Raw genomic sequence first — 17,253 nt, forward strand, 5'->3', positions numbered from 1 at the left:
GATGTGAGGCGATCCTGCATTTCTGGCTTTCGGTTCTCTGCGAGGTGGTTCCATCCTTCCAGACTTTTCTGGGCTTAGGGCTGAAGCGAAGGGCCATTCTGGGAGCACTTTCTCGGTCCTTTGCCGCCACCTAGGGGGCTCGCCGGGGTTCGCTGCACTCCAGACAGGCCCTGGGAAGGCAGATGAGTTGGCTGATGAGCTGCCAGGACCAGCGGATGGGGGGAGGGAGTAGATGGGGGCGAGTGTGGGCTCAGAACAGACACAATGAATATCCCACTGGCTCCTGTCCCCACCTGCTCACTTAGGTCCCCCAGGTCCTTGAAGAGCCCTCCAGGATTTCTGGGGCCCCAGGCATATTGAGGTTTCCATCGCTGTGGAGCTCTGTGCCCGCCTGCTCCTGAGAGGCCCTGTCCATTCCCTGCTGAAGCTGGGAAGCCCAGGATGCCCAGGTTCTAAGGAAGGCGGAAACCTCTCTCTCCAACAGGTCACCTGACTGACCTGCAGCACGGCTCAGGCTCCTGAGAGGACACGCCCGTTCTGCTCCGGAGGAGGAGGCCCAGGGATGATGGGAAAATCTGCCATTCTCCAGCTGTTGCTGTTGTTGCTGATCAGTTGCTGTCGTGTCCACTCTTTGGGACCCCATGGACTGTAGCATGCCAGTCTCCTCTGTCCTCCACCATCTCCTGGATTTTGTTCAAATTCATGTCCATTGAGTTGGTGATGCTATCCAACCATCTCATCGTCTGTCGTCCCCTTCTCCTCCTGCCTTCAATCTTTCCCAGTATCAGGATCTTTTCCAAAATGAGTCTGCTCTTCACATCAGGTGGCGAAAGTATTGGAGCTTCAGCTTCAGCATCAGTCCTTCTAATGAATATTTAGGATTGATTTCCTTTAGGATTGATTGGTTTGATCTCCTTGCTGTCCAAGGGACTCTCAAGAGTCTTCTCCAACACCACAATTTGAAAACATCAATTCTTTGGCGCTCAGCCTTCTTTATTGTCCAACTCTCACATCTGTACATGACTATAGGAAAGACCAGAGCTTTGACTCTACAGATCTTTGTCGACAAAGTGATGTCTCAGCTTTTTAATATTCTGTCTACGACGTTGTTATTGCTTTCCTTCCAAGGAGCAAGCGTCTTCTAATTTCTCCAGCCATAGTCCAGCCTCTATCCCTGCCCACTCACCGACTCCTCCCACCACAGCCCCTTATCTACCTGTCGCCCCGCCCCTAGCCCTTGCCCCGCCCCCATTGCCGTGCCCATCCTGACCCCGCCCTCCCGCGCCCCCACCAATGGCCCCGCCCACAGCCCTCGCCCCACCCCTCGACCCTGCCCCTTCGTTCAGAGTAAGGCCACCAGGTGACCCCGCGGACCGCGTAAGGTCTCCGGCTTGGCCCCTGAAAGAAGTCGCGGCCACAGGGCTCTGTGGAAACCTTTCGCGGTGGGTGAGTTGGCGTGAAGTGAGCGGGAGGTGGAGGCCGAGGCTGAGAGGCCATGGCAACACCCGCCGCCGCCGCTGACCTGCCAGTCAATGTCGTCAGCCGTCTTACAGTCCAGTCACTCATCCTGTCAATCCTGCCAGCAAGCCTGTCAGCCACCTGTCAGTTCTGTCTGTCAACCTGTCAGTTCCTTCAGCCAGTCAGCCTGTCATTTCTGTCAACCATCATGTCAGCCAGTTTGTCAATCTGTCGGTCCCGTCAGTCGGTCAGCCGGTCAGTAGGTCAGTTGGTCAGGTCACACGGCCGCAGTTTCCCGTCGGCCCTTGTGCCATCTCGGGGCTCTGTCGCCGTCCAGGCCGAGGGTCCGTGGGGACGGGAGGAGCCGGGCGGCGGGACCCTGACCTGGCGGCGGACGCGGCGGGGCTTCTGCGGGCTTCAGTGATTGGGCGGCCGGACTCGCGGCCCCCGCGGCCCCCGCGGCCCCCGTGGCCCGAGACTGAGGGAAGGAGGATCGCCCGCGGCTACAGGGGCGCTCTAGCAGCCACGCGGGGTACTGGGGATGGGCCTGGCGGGGCAGGGTCTCCGGGCGGAAGGCGCCCGCAGCGTGGCCTGCGGTGCTTCCTAGACCTTCGCGAGGAGGAGGCTTTACCTACGCGGAGAGGGAGGTGGGGACAGGGTTGGGGGTGCTGAACTCGGCTCCCTCTGGAGGCGGGTCTCCCCTCCTTCCGTCCCCGCCCCTCCCCTTTCTTCCAGGTGGGGGACCCTCTCCTGTCAGGTGCGAGCCAGAGTCCACGAGGTGGAACCGCAGCTCCAGAGCCGGAGGGGACCGGGCCTGCAGAACACCCCCGGAGGCGGGGGTCTGGGAGGAGCCAAGAAGAGTTAGCTGTTCATCCAACTAGGATGTGTGCGCCGCCCACAAGTGCAGCTCTGAGCTAGGCTGTGAAAGACAGAGCAAATGGAGTAGATGCCGCCCTGTTTCTGGGGTGCAGAGTATACAGCGGTGGTGAGAGAGATCAGAGAAGACAAAAAATGAAGTAAACAAATTGACTGTGGTCAAAATTGTGCTATGAGAGCAGCAGAGAGGATGCTGAGAAAAAAGATAAAGCACTGCAGTTTGGGAGGGTTCCCTGGGCTGGTGCCACTCAGCCTAAGAACTGAAAAAGGAACCAAGCCTGGAAGGGAGAGAGTGCTCCAAATGGAGGGAATAGCGTTCACTTACTCACGCTCTCATTCTTAGGTTACTGTGTGCCAGGTGCCATTCTAGTTGCTAGAAGAACAAAGGTGGACAATAGAAGGGAATTTCTTTCTCTCATGGCGCTTATGTTCTAGTGGGAGGAGACAGAAGACAACTTCAGGGGGATGATGAATGCTATAAAGAAAATAAAAACAAGGTTGTGGGATATAAAATGACTGAAGATGAGGGCGCTATGGCAGATAGAATGGTGAGGAAGGCTTCTCAAACCAGAATGATGAGGAGACAGCCATGCAAGGAGGAGGAAGAATATTCCAGACAGAGGGACATGGAAATGAATTGAGCATGTTTTGTTTGCAGCATATATCTGGTAGTTTAGTGATGGGCAGTCAGGTGCAGGGAGCAGGTGATGAAGGGAGTGGCTAAGCCAGGAGAGGAGTTTGGATTTTGTGTGTGTGTGTGTGTGTGTGTGTGTGGCTGTGCTTCTTGACTTGTGAGATCTTAGTTTTCTGCCCAGGGATCAAATCTGTGCCCCCTGCAGTGGTTGTACAGACTCTTAACCAGTGGACTGCCAGGAAAGCCTCTGGATTTTATTAGAAGGCACTGGGAAGCTGATGGAAAGATGTGGACAGTGTGAGGGATATGAGAAGTCTGATTCCTCGGTGCTCCTTGTAGGTGTGGAATGAGGGGTTGGGAGAGTAGGAGTGGAAGCAGTTTGGAGGCTGGTGCAGTAGTCCAGGGCAACGATGATGTTGGCCTGGATGAGGGTGGTGGTAGTGGAGGTAGAGGCAAGTAATCAGACATATCTATGGGCTGAATGGATAGGACTCAATGACTGCTTGGTAGTGGGGCAGGGGTGAAGGAAAAGGATAACTCTTCGGATTTTAATTCCAGCAACCAGTTGGATGGTGATGTTATTGAGTTGAGTGGGCTGTTGAGACAGGTTTTGGGGTGGAAAGTGAGTGCAGTTTTGGAGAACTTACAGAGATTTCTGTTAGACAGGCAAGTGGAGAGGCCAAGAAGGAAGCTAGTTCTCTGAGCCTGGAGCTCAGGGAAGAGGATTGATCTAGAGTTACCATTGGCTTGGAACACGAGATAATGCTAGTTAGGCCAGCAAGGACAGTGCAGGTCAAGGCACTAGGGCTAAACTGTCCACTACAGCAGCCCCTGGATACACGTGACTGTTGGGCACTTAACATAAAAGGCTTGTCTGAATTGAGGTGTCCATAGGTATAAAATACACACCAGATTTTGAATATTTAGCATGGCAAAAAGAGCATAGACTATCTTATTAATATTTTTTCTATTGATTGCATGTTGAAGTAGTAATAGTTTGAATATATTGGGTTATATAAAATATATTATTAGACTTAATTTCATCTGTTTCTTTTTACCTTTTAAAATGTAGCAATTTAAAAAAATTACATCTTTGCTTGCATTATATTTCTGTTGGGCAGTGCTGCATTAGAGGTTTGGGCTGCACAAACATTGTCAGATGTGGCCACTCAGGGCACCAGGGGGCAGTGGTGGTTAGGAAATGGAAGGGCACTTCTGCTGAGGGCAGCCTTACATTACACCTAGAGTGAGGATTGTTGGCTTGGCCCTTTCTTGCTCACCTTCCTGGGACCTTGTCAGATCAGAATTGCAGCACAGCCTTTGGACTTCCCAACTACTTGGTTCTCTCAGTTGGAGTTGAGGAAGAGGCAGGAGGGATCTCAATGAACTCAGGAAGATATGGATACCTCAGATGTTGAATTCTCATTCCCTTCATATTACCCCTGGCTGACATCATCTGGTAGGGGAACACTTCCACTCCTTGAGTTGAGCAGGGTATGCCACCAACAGTTGTGCAATCAAGGCAACCAAGGTCATAAAACTCATAGTGATTATATGAAATAGATGTGACTGAAAGTTATTTTCATTCATTAGCATTCTAAATACCTTCCTCGAATTGCCTGTAGTGTTTCTAATTGTCAGGAAAACTTCCATTAGGGGAAAAGAGAAATGAGGTGATTGAGTAAGTGAGTTGAATTGAGTGAGGGAGTGAGGTTGAATTTACCTCAGTTAGTTGGGCATGATTTTTGTGAGTACCACTGTGTGCCAAACACTGGGGCTGGGTGCTCTGGGTTGTTTACTGTGCTGTTCTAAGGAATATATGTTGAAATACCTTAACACAGGGACACATGCCTAAAGGTCTATACAGAGACCCATGAGAACTAGAGGAAGAATGAAAGCCTCTGTGTGTGTGTGTGTGTGTGTGTGTGTGTGTGTGTGTGTATGTGTGTATAAATTTTGAACTCAAAGAAGATACCAAGTGGGATCAGAGCAAAAGGTCAGGATTTGGCTATGTTGTGGAGGTGGGGAGAGAGGGTTTTTCAGGGACATGGTATGTCAAGAAAGGACATGATTCACGGAAGGGCAGAGAAAGAATTGTTTGGCTAGAATATTGGGAGTGTGGAGCAGAGTGATAGAAAAAGACACCTGGTGCCAGATCTTGAGAGGCCTTGATTCTCAGGTTAAGGAGATTTGGCTTTAGACTGTAGACAATCGGGAACAATTGAGGAGAGTGCTTAGAAACAGAAACCATTTAGGTAGAAGAAACCACTTGCCTGGAGAGTGCTTAGAAACAGAAACCATTTAGGCAGAAGAAACCACTTGCCTGGAGTTTTTGGTGCTCAGAGGACAGGACAAGGTAGGGTGTGAAACAGGAGCTTGTATGGGGAAAGGAAGGAGATAGAGAACCCTTCTGGGACTAGTCAGCCTGCAAATAAAGTGTGGTCATGTCATGGTTAAAACCATTCATTTGAGAGAGGGAAGACCTGGACTTGAACTGTAGTCTTTTTTTTTTTTTTTTTTTTGAACTGTAGTCTTATAACTGTTATTTTTTTGGCTGCGCCTCAAGGCTGGAGGGATCTTAGTTCTCTGACCAAGGATAGAACCTGGGCCCCCTGCATAGACCCTTTTAACAGGACTGATGCTTTGGGCAGCTGGTGAGTTACTATGGGAACTGTGAAGGAGCCACACAGTGAACTTAGAGGATGGTCAGTGCTCAGGAGCTCCCCTCTGCCCTGATTTCCTGCTTTGACACCTCTGAGGGCTCTGGGGGCAATGTGGCCTCACTAGGCAGAGAGTGAGAGACAGAGTTGCTGAGGTGGAGACAGAGTGAGGAAGGGGAGCCCCGACTCCCTGGCTTGTCGGGTTGGAAAGGTCCCTAGCTGTGGTTCCCTGTCTTTGTTAAGCAGAGGGGTGGTGTCCAGTTTGGTGAGAAGGCAGTGCCCACGAAGTTATTTAAGTGGCTTTGGTAGCCCAGGTCTTTTTTTTTAAATTGAAGTGCAATTCACACAACATAAAGTTAACTATTTTAAGGTATAATTCAGTGGCATTTAGTAGAAATACAATGTGATAATGTTATCACCTCTGTCTAGTTCCAAAGCATTTTTATCATCCCAAAGGGAAACATATACAGTCACCAACTTAATTGCCCTGATCCCTGGTCAGGGGGCTAAGATCCCACATGTTGCACGGTGACTAAACCCACACACCATAGTTACTGAGTCCACAAGCTCTAGAGCCCATGCTTGGCAACTAGAGAAAGTCTGCTAAACGAATGCTGTATTTTTCCCAGGTTATGTATTAGCATTTGAAATAGGAACCTTCTGGAGACATCAGTCAAATTTATTAATCAAAGTTTTTCCCAGGAAGAATAATTTTTTTGAAAGGGAAAGTAGGACCAATGAATGAAAGTTGCTGGGAGGTTGAGTTTTGTCCCAGGATAAAAGAGAAACTCTCAAGAGAGCATCTTGGAGATAGTGAGCTCTTGTGTCCTAGGAGGTGACCATACAGAGGCCAGCTGACATGTTCGTGGAGGGGCTTCCTGGATCCATTTGAAGGTTGGAGAGGGGATGCTGGCCTCGTGAGGTGCATTTTGCAAGGGATTTCTTTTCCATGCCTGTTCCCAGAAGCCCTTGCTCTCTCCTGCTTGAGTGGCTCCTTCCTTTGGTAGGGTCTGGAACACTGAAGGTATTGAGGTGCCAGAGGTGACTGCTGGGGTGAGTGCCTCCTGCAAGTGACCTGGCACCTTATCTCCCCTGCCTCCATCTCTCCCCTGCCTTTTCTGGCTTACCTCCTAGGATAGAAATAACCCAGGGCCAAACATTAACTGTAGAACCATAAAACCATGTGAAACTCAGGTGGTTTCCAGCAGCCTGGACTCTTGGTGCCCTGTTATCAAGAAATATTGCCTCACCCCCCTGTGGGTGGGGAGGGTGGCATGGCTGGAATGTTGAGGTGGACTAGGCACTTTAGGCTTCTTCCTTGGCAGAGCAGGGGGCCGAGGATGCCTCTATTGCTCAAGGCTCAGGTAAGGGCTGTTTAGATCTGACCCTTGGGGCTTGGGGAGAGAGCATAGCAGCATCAACAAGATGTGCCCTCCTAGCTTGTTGTGGGTCTGATGTACACATACATATGTGCAGTGATTTCACAGACACTTACATAGTACTGATAAACACACCTTCCACTCATGTACCCTGGTATGTGCCTATCCATTTACTGTGTTTTATTCAGCCCAGAGTCCGGCAGAGTGCCTGAAATAACAACACATCTGTGTTGAACTGATGGGTAAATGGTGATTTATGCCCATGCACATACTCATCTACACATATATGCTTTTTCAGGAGGGACTTGCTGATGCCACACATGGATGTCTATATTATACCTACATACTGCACACACACTAGCATAAATGCACCTGTCTAAAAACACTGGCACCTAAGAGTCATATATATATATGAACATGTGAATTTATCTATAGATTCCTAAATGACCCTGCTAAACTGTAAAGTTGGTGTCTGTGAGGAGACAGTATGTTTCCGTGGACCCTGGACAGGGCAAAGATATTTCCGTTGGGAAGTCCAGCTCCCAGTTGTGTGCTGGAGTGCTTGCCCACAGTCTAAAGCTTTTATGCCTCTCTTCTCCCTGGTAAGCAGTTTAGTGCACAAGGAGGGGCTGAAGGGAGCACACCAGAGCAAGTAGGACCAAGTTCAGCATCTCCTGGCCTCTTGTAATCTCTTCAAAAAGTGTACTGGTTGGGAACTGTGGTTCCCTTAAAGGATGATGATGAAAGAGGGGAGGGACTTCCTTAGTGGTCCAGTGGCTAAGACTCTGTCCTCCCAATGCAGGGGGCCTGGGTTTGATCCCTGGTCAGGGAATTAGATCCCACATGCCACAACTAAGAGTTCACAAGCTAACACTAAAGATTCCACATGCCCCAACGAAGACAGAAAATCCTGTGTGCCACAACTAAGAGCTAGTCAAGTAAATAATACTTCAAAAGAGGGGAGGAAAACAGTCTGAGATTCTAAAGAAGTGAAGCCCCGAGCAGGCTGGAGCCCAGTGGGAGGTATTCATGAAGTGTGTGTGTGTATCCACGTGTTGGTATGGAGGCTGCAGCTAGCTATAATTTCTTAAAAAGAGGGTGAGGCTATGGTTTTGCTGTGTGCCACACATTCTGAAGCCCAGAACTGGGAGGCGAAAACTCTGGCATATGCTGGGGCTCTACCACCAACTTGCCATGTGGCCTTAAGGAGATGCTTCACGTCCATGTTACATGCTTCACACTCCAGTTAAGTGGTTGACTTGTTTCACAGGGGTCCCATGATAATCCCAGGAGCTAAGAGAGCTTACAAGTACTTTGAAGAGTGAGGAATATTTCCCCATGGTCAGGCCTTGTTTCTCAGCTCAGTGAAAGGCATTTCAAATATTCCAGCATTCTCAACAATGAACCCATACATAGAATAAAAGGTGGAACACAGTGCAGTTTCTACTCCCAAGAGAAGTAACCAAGTAGGAAGAAGTAACAATAGGAGTGGTCACTACAACCTCAGTCTATCTGTGTTAAATGCCTTCCACTGGGATAGAGTGCAATATATTGAGGTGAACGGACAGCTGTAGTCACAGAGCCTTGGGAAGTCAAAAAGGATTTAAGGGGTGAGGATTGATGTGGTTTAGTTAGGAGGAGGGGGAAGTGGGGGGCAGGGACTGGGGCACTTTGGATAGAGGGTTAGGGGATGGCACCAGGACCGTGTAGGCAGGAGAGGAATGGTGCCTCACCAGAGTATGGATGGTAAAAATTGAAGGGAAAACAGGAGCCACCAGGTTAATTTTTGAGTTCTTTCTGGAACTGACCCAGTATAATGGTTAATCGTTTGACCCTTGAGGAATTCTTTAGACCCTGTCCCAGGCATACACACACAACTGGAGGATCCAAAGTGGCCCAGACTAGAGCTGAGGGGAAACTTGGAAGTCACTTCATCCAAGGCTGACCCTTTACCAGAGGCAAAACTGAGGTCAGGAGAGGACAAATAGAGGGACTGTGGTTTCCCAGGGAGTTAGTTACAGAGCAGGACCTTGAACTCAGGTCCCCTGAGTTTAGATCATCATCAACTGGGTCTTAAAAGTGGGCTGGTTTTCAAAGGCTTTCTGTCTAGTGTTGGGTAAACCTCAAATGTGGATCCTTCCTTGTTAAGAGTAGCTGTATGTATTCACTGATTGTTCTGGAAGTAGAGGTTGACGTTGCACACTGGCTAGGCTCCTGTGCGCAACCAAGATGGGCAGTTTCCAGGGATTTCATGGGTGACCAGAAGGCCCTCTGTGTTCCTACTTGGCTACTGATCACTAACATTCAGCTGGTAGAGCTTCATGGCCACAGATAAAGGTAACACTGTTCTGCCCTGAGAGGAAGAGTCAGTTGGCAATATGTCAGTGTAAATGGGGCAAGAAAGCATGGGGAAAGAAAGCATGAAGCCCAGCCTCTTCAATATGCTATAGAGGTTAGGAGCTTGGCTTTAGAATCAGGCAGGTTTTTTTCTTATTAAAAAAGCAATATCTCCTTATTACAGAAGAATCAGAAAATACCGAGGGCAATAATATCAGAAGAAATAGACTCCACAGTTCCCTTCTCCCCTTTCTGCTTAGACAGCCATCCTTAATGCTTAGGTCAATGTCCCTTTAGTTCCTTCTCTAAACATATACTGTGTGTATGTGACTGTGAATAATGTACATGTGTGTGTGTTCATATGTGGTTATTATTTACATGTATACTATATGCATGTAAATAAAAAAGATAGTGTGTAATCTTGAATTCACTCTGTTCTGGGAAGTACATCCAATGGACATCTCAGAATGGGTCTCTCTGCTCAGCATGGTGCAAATTTATTAAAATATCTTTTCCTGTCACTCTTCATTATTCTCTAGAGCAGCGTAAACTTGCTCTAGAAAAAAGTAGGGCAAACGTTTTCTGAGAAAGGCCAGATAGTAGATATTTTGTTTAATGAGCCATGTAATCTCTGTCACACCCACTCAACTCAGCTGTTGTAGCACAAAAGCAGTCAGAGTGTGCAAGTGAACAGATGTGACTGTAGTCCAATAAGAGTTTATTTATAGACACTGAATTTGAACTTTGTATAATTTTTACATGCACAAAATATTATTATTCTTTCAATTTTTCAACCATTTAAAAATGTGAAAGCCATTCTGGTTCTGATGGAAATGTTCTGTATTTGTGCCATCAGATAGAGTAGCCACAACCCACATGTGACCATTGAGTGTTTGAAATGTGACCAGTGCAGCTGAGGAACTGAATTTTTTATTTTATTTCACTTTAACTAATTTACGTTTGTGAAGTTGTTCAGTCATGTCTGACTCTTTGCGACACCATGGATTGTAGCCTATCAGGCTTCTCCATCCATGGGATTTTCCAGGCAAGCATACTGGAGTAGATTGCCATTTCCTTCTCCAGTTTAAACAGCCACGTATGGCTTGTGACTGTTGTATTGAATACAGAATTATTTTCTGAGGGCTGCTGTAACAAAGTGCCACAAACTGGATGACTTAAGACAACAGACACTTATTCTCTTACAGTTCTGGAAGCTGAAAGTATCTAGAAGTCTGAAATTATGATATTAGCAGGAATGGAAAACTCTAGGGAAGAGTCCTTCCTTGCTTCTCTCCTAGCTTCTCGTGGCTCCGGGTAATCTCTGGCATCCCTTGGCTTGTAGACACATCCCTCCAGTCTCTGCCTGTTGTCACACGGTGTTCTCCCTGTGTGTCTGTTTTCTCTGTGTAAAAGGACACTGGTCATTGAGTTTAGGGACCACACTAATTCAGTATGGCCTCATCTTAATTAATTATATCTGCAGAGACACTAACTTTAAATAAGGTCACATTCTGAGGTCTTGGATGGACATAAATTTTGGAGGTACATTAATCAACCCAGGGTAGGGACTTCCCTTGGTCCAGTGGTTAATAATCCACTTTCCAACACATGGGATGTGGGTTTGATCCCTGGTCAAACCAGGGATCTAAGATCTTGGGGATCCTTAGATCCTGGGGAAATAAGATCTTACATGCTTCCGGGCAACTAAGCCCGAGCCACAACTAGAGAAGTCTGTGCACTGCACCTACTGAGCTGGTTCACTCTAGAACCCATGCGCTGCAACAAGTGAAGCCTGAGTGCCATAATGAAGACCCAGTGCAGCCAAAACCCAAAAAAGAACCCAGTGTAGCTGGAGTAGTAGCTCTTGACCATGGTTCTCAAGTTGGGTGTGTATCAGAAGTGACCTGGAGGGCTTACTGAGACATAGATGCTGCGTCCCCATCTCAGAATTTCTGGTTGGTAGGTCTTGACTGTCTAACAAATCCCAGGTGGTGCTGATTCTATTTTTCTCTTGTTTCCCACTGGAAGACTGCACTTTCAGAACCACTTTGCTAGAGAGCTTCTGTTAATTTACTATGGCTGCCATAACAAAGTATAGTTGTCTCTTCATATCTGTGGGAGACTGGCCCCACAGGGTCCAGTGGGACCTCCCCCTCCCCCAATGGATACCAAAATCCAGTGATGCTCAAGTCCTTTATATAAAATGGCCATCTTCACATTTGCATGGCATTCTCCCTATATATGTGTCTGTATCCTAACATCCCCTTTTTTATAAGGGCACCAGTCATACTGGTGGATTAAGACCTACCCCAATGACCTCATTCTAACTTGATTGCCTCTGTGAAGACCCCATCTCCAAAAAGGTCACATTCTGAGCTACTGGAGGTTAGGAGTTCCACTTATGAATTTTGGTGGGACACAGTTCACCCAATAGCAGAACTAACTTGTTGAGTTAGAGAAACCTTCTTGGAGGCCCTGTGTACAAAATGAGCTTTATACAAAACAATGCTCCCCTTGTGTTTGTTTTAAACATAGGGCTTTTTTTGTTTGTTTGTTTTAAAACTATTTATTTATTTGGCTGCACCATGTCTTAGTTGTGGCATGTGGAATCTTTAGCTGTGGCATGTGACCTCTTAGTTGTAGTATGTGAGATCTTAGTTCCTTGACCAGGAATCGAACCTGCCTCCCAACCCCTGCATTGCGAGAGCAGAGTCTTAGTCACTGGACCACCAGGGAACTCCCTACTCCCCTCATCTATAAATTGTGGATGGAGGTTAGCTTGGATAGGCCCTTCCTGCACTAGGAGGTAGGAGTCTTGGCTTCCAGTTCTGCTCTCATGGCATCTAACTGGGGGACCTTGGATAAATTACTTATTTTGAGACCTTAGTATCTCCTTTGGCTTTGGTTATTTCTGACAGTCTGTGATTCCCAGGTTGTAAGACAAGGTTGGTTTTGGTTACTTCTCAGCCTTCAGGCTTTCTTGTAGACTTTTGACTTGAGCTAATGAGACCAAGTTTGGAAATTTGGCTTTTAAGGGACTCATTGACTTTTTTTCTAGGGCCTATCATTTTTTATTCATTCTTTCACTAAACACTCACTGAGCATCTGTTGTGTACTAGGCATTGTGCTCAACAGGGCACAGTCCCTGCCCTTCTGAGCTCAGTTTGGTGTGGAGATAGCTGTATAACCAAATAACAAGGAACACATTTGATGAATCCTATAGCTGTTTTGTAAATATCATGTACTATGTGTCCTTGGAAGAAAAGTTATGACCAACCTAGACAGCATATTAAAAAGCAGAGACATTACTTTGCCAACAAAAGTTAGTCTAGTTAAAGCTTTGGTTTTTCCAATAGTCACATATGGATGTGAGAGTTGGACTATAAAGAAAGCTGAGCACCAAAGAATTGATGCTTTTGAACTGTGGTGTTGGAGAAGACCCTTGAGAGTCCCTTGGACAGCAAGGAGATCCAACCAGTCCATCCTAAAGGAAATCAGTCCTAAATATTCATTGGAAGGACTGATGCTGAAACTGAAATTCCAATCCTTTGTCCACCTGATGCAAAGAACTGACTCACTGGAAAAGACCCTGATGCTGGGAAAGATTGAAGGTGGGAGGAGAAGGGAACGACAGAGGATGAGATGGTTGGATGGCATCACCGACTCGATGGACATGAGTTGAGCAATTTCTGGGAGTTAGTGATGGACAGGGAAGCCTGGCATACTGCAGTCCATGGGGTCACAAAGAGTCAGACACGACAGTGACTGAACTGAACTGAACTGAGCCGATGAGTCCTAGGAGAGTGAGGTGGATGGTTCTTCCTGGAGACATCAGGGAAGGCTGTATCAAGGAGATGAGCTGTATCTGAAAGGTTGAATAGTAGTACTTCGAGGAGAGAGGAACAGAAGAGGAATTCTAAGCAGAGGGAACAGCATGTGCTGTTCCTGGTGCTATGGAAAAGTCATTTGATGTGGCTAGTACTCTGAGACACGTGGACAACTAGTGGGAGATAAGGCTGAAACGTGGCTTAAGCCCTCATTATGAAGGGTGTTATCTGCCAGGCCAAGGAATTTAGACTTCATCCTGAGACTACAAAGGAAACACCAGTGTTTTTATACCCGGGGAGTTATATATTCACATGTTTGATTTGGGAAGAACTCTGGCAGCAGTCTGAGGGAATTGTTGAAGGTGAAGAGGCAGTTAGGGTCAGTCTAGTGGCTCAGGCAAGTGATGATGAGGGCTGGACCAAAGCAAGGATTGTGGTGATTGAGAAAGGACAAAATCAAGAGACGTTTAACAGGTCTTTAGCTTGGGCCACTGGATGTTTAGTTGAGCAGTGACTGCTAAGGGGAGGGGAGTGGGCTGCAGAAAATAATGACTTGTGTTTTGGACATATTGTATTCAAGGGCTCTGGGCACCACCAGGGAGGTGTGAGCTATCAGCTTGTGAACTGCAGGTCTCGAGTTCAGGGAGGGGCAGGGGCCAGCTCCTCGTGCTCAGTGCTCAGTTCTCCAGCCACTCTGCCCTTCTGTTCCGTCTTAGCTCGTGCCAGCCACACTCATACCTACCTTACAATCTCTGGTTTCTGCACGACTGGCTGCTCTCATTCTTCAGCCCCAAGCTCCCTGGGGGCAAGGACCTTCACTGTTTTGCCAGTGCTGTGTCCTCAGAGCCAAGCCCAGTGCCTGGCACATAGTAGCTGCCCAATGAATGTCTGTTGAGAGAATAAGTGAATGGTGGCTAAAATCTGGATAAGAAGCAGGGGAAAGGATGCACACTAACATTAATATTAAAAGAATCTGAGGGGAATCTGATGGCAGAGCAATTCCCTCCACAGTTGGCAGTGGAATCCTTTTTGGGTTATTGTTTTTGTTGATAATAATAATATTAAAAATGACAATGTATGAGTTAGATTACCTGGGCTCAGATTTCTCTCTTATGACTTGTGTGACTTTGTGCCAGTGCCTCAGTTTTCTCACCTGTAAAATGGGGATTATAATACTTTTATCTACTACTCTGCCATTGTTGTAAAGATTAAATGAAATGATGCCTGTGTAGACAGGCACAGAGTAAATATTCAATAAATATTAGCTATAATTATTAAATGAACATCACCTTATATCAGGCACTTTACTAAGGATTTTTCACTTCAAGTTCTTAATTTTCTCAATGACCTGGTGAATTTTATTTTCCAAAAATCCAGGGACTTCCCTGGTGGTCCAGTGGCTAAGACTCCTTGCTCCCAACACAGGGGGCTTGGGTTCCATCCCTGGTTGAAGAACTAGATCACACCTGCCACAACTAGATTGAAGATCCCTTGTGCCACAAAAAGACCTGCAGTCAAATACATAAATTAAAAAATATGTTAAAAAATCCATGTTTCATAGTTGAAACATGAAATAGAGGCTTAGGAAAGAAAATCACTGAATTACCAGTTGAGAGGCAGAGGCACTGGGAGTTAAGCCCAGGTTTGTCTGGCTTTAATGTTGGTGCACAGAACCATCGCATCACACTGCAACCCCTCTGCAGGGGTAACCCCAGAGTCCTGGCACAGGCAAGGGAGCCGACTGCAGAGGTTTATCAGAGCTTGGAGTCCTGTCTCCTAGACTTTAGCCCTCCTGAGCCTGAGTGGACCTCCGTGGAAGGGCAGCAGAAAAGGTATCCCAAGACAATGGGGTACCACAGAATGGGGTTCCTACTCTGACTGGGAAGCCTGGGCAGAGGGCCTTGTGATGTCTACAGCCTGGTGACCCACACCAACCTATAGACCAGAATGCTTATAACCAGTCATCACATTTTTCTCCACTATCTAAGAGATATTTAGGTATCTATCTATCTACCTAAAATATAGATATATATTATATGTATATCTAAGGTTCTAAGAGGCTTCAATTAAAACAAGATCTGCCCTGTTGAACAAACAATTTTTAATTATCTGGCCACTCACTAACCTTGGCTGATATGCTGATAAACATGAGGAAATGACTTTTGAATTTGTTCCTTGACAACAAAAGTCTTCAGAGGAAACAGTGTTTTATGTATATACAGTATGTGTATACATAGGTACACGTGCACAATGCTCAGTTGCAGACACCCAAACACGTGCCTCTCGGGGGCATACTCTCGGGGCACTGGTCCACATACTCTTGGGAACAGAAACTGTCTTGTGAGGAACTTGCCCTGTGTGCAAGGGTTCTTATCTACGCAATTCTGCACACATAGCAAAAATCAGAACAACCACGCATTGTAAACCTTCACACACGTAAACCTTCAGATGACTGAAAAGCAACACATGACATCTTCCACAGCCATCATCCAGCTTAGAAGGAGTAGCTATTTTCATAACACCTTTCATTTTTTTTTAAATGAAAGGTTTTAAGATATTTGTTTCTTCTTGGCAGTGTTGGGTCATAGTTGCAGCGTGCAGGCTCTTTCTGTGTGGTGCTTTGGCTGCTCTCTGGTTGTGTTCTCAGACTTACTTCTCATGAGGCATGTGGGATCTTAGTTCCCCAACCGGGGATTGAGCCTGTGCCCCCCTCAATGGAAGTGCAGAATCTTAACCACTGGACCACCAGGGAAGTCCCAAATGGTTAACTTATTTTTCAAGAAGGACTGAGGCTCATAGATAGTCCAATACCAGCTCACTCATGCCCTGGGAACATCAGTGGCAATATACTATTTACTCTTTCTGTCTTCCCCTGTTTCATTCACCTTCAGGCTTTCTGATCTAGGCTGTCTGATTTTGCCTGAAGTATCTTAGGAAGAAGGGAGGCTTCCAGGCCTCCAGTTCCTTCAAGGGAACCCCAGAACAGGTTCTCCTGATTCCTAGTCATGTCTGTTGTTTACTCTAGTTCTTAGTTTCTGAGGACTCCCACCTGTCTCCGGTGACTCCACACCCAGACAACATACAGCCAGTGAATAGCCTTGGGAGGAACCACCTCAGTGCAATGCTGGGTCTCACTGCAGGATGGTGCTGTATCCTTCTTTGCTTTTAGTTTCTATCTTGATGGAAAATGTCTAAATTTGCACACTGTCATTCAACAAATAGAACTGTGACTAAGGGGTGGCTTCACAATTTAAATAGATAATTTAATTGACTATGCTATTTCATGTTCTATTAGGTTTCAGATAGTTACAAATAAATTTGTTTCTTTGCTGTGCTTTTAAGAAAAGAGAGGGTCTCTGAACCTTAACTCAGTCCTGAATATTCATTGGGAGACTGATGCTGAAGCTGAAGCTCCAATACTTTGGCCACCTGGTGTGAAAAACTGACATTGGAAAAGACCCTGATGCTGGGAAAGATTGAAGGCAGGAAGAGAAGGGGATAACAGAGGATGAGATGGTTGGATGGCATCACCGACTTGATGGACATGAGTTTGAGCAAGCTCTGGGAGTTGGTGATGGACAGGGAAGCCTGGTGTGCTGCAGTCCATGAGGTTGTAAAGAGTCGGACATGACTGAGTGACTGAACTGAAACCTTAACTCTCACCTTACTCGTATGGATTTTTCAGAACTTTCTGCTACATTCCTTCTTATAAGTTCTCTGAAAAAGAGGCAATAATATGGTCTTTCCTTCTTGCAAAACTCTAGAAGCCCGTGGACCCTCTTGCTCCTTAGATGACATTGCTTTCATTCTATCTTTTTATTAGCTATTTAGTCTATATAAAGACAGTAGCATATATGCTTTGGGGACATGAAAAGGCAGGGCTTAGTCTCTCACTTTCACTTTTATGGACTTCTCTGGTGGCTCAGATGGTAGAGAATTGGCCTGCAGTACAGGAGACTGGTTTTGATCCTTGGTCGGAACGATCCCCTGGAGAAGAGAACAGCAGCTACCCACTCCAGTATTCTTGCCTGGAGAATTCCATGGACAGAGGAACCTGGTGGGCTGCAGTCCATGGGGTCACA

The 17,253-nt window shown here is 46.7% G+C and overlaps 1 long non-coding RNA gene across 1 annotated transcript in view; it reads left to right on the forward strand.

Annotated features, from left to right (window-relative positions):
- Positions 1 to 1,319: 1,319 nt before the first annotated feature.
- Positions 1,320 to 17,253, forward strand: part of LOC139029645 (uncharacterized) — a 34,056-nt gene continuing 18,122 nt past the window's right edge. The window contains exon 1 of the long non-coding RNA XR_011490769.1: positions 1,320 to 1,446. This is a non-coding gene — a long non-coding RNA (uncharacterized lncRNA). The remainder of the gene's footprint in view (positions 1,447 to 17,253) is intronic.

Source organism: Odocoileus virginianus, chromosome 12 (assembly GCF_023699985.2).
Source record: "Odocoileus virginianus isolate 20LAN1187 ecotype Illinois chromosome 12, Ovbor_1.2, whole genome shotgun sequence".
Taxonomy (NCBI): domain Eukaryota; kingdom Metazoa; phylum Chordata; class Mammalia; order Artiodactyla; family Cervidae; genus Odocoileus; species Odocoileus virginianus.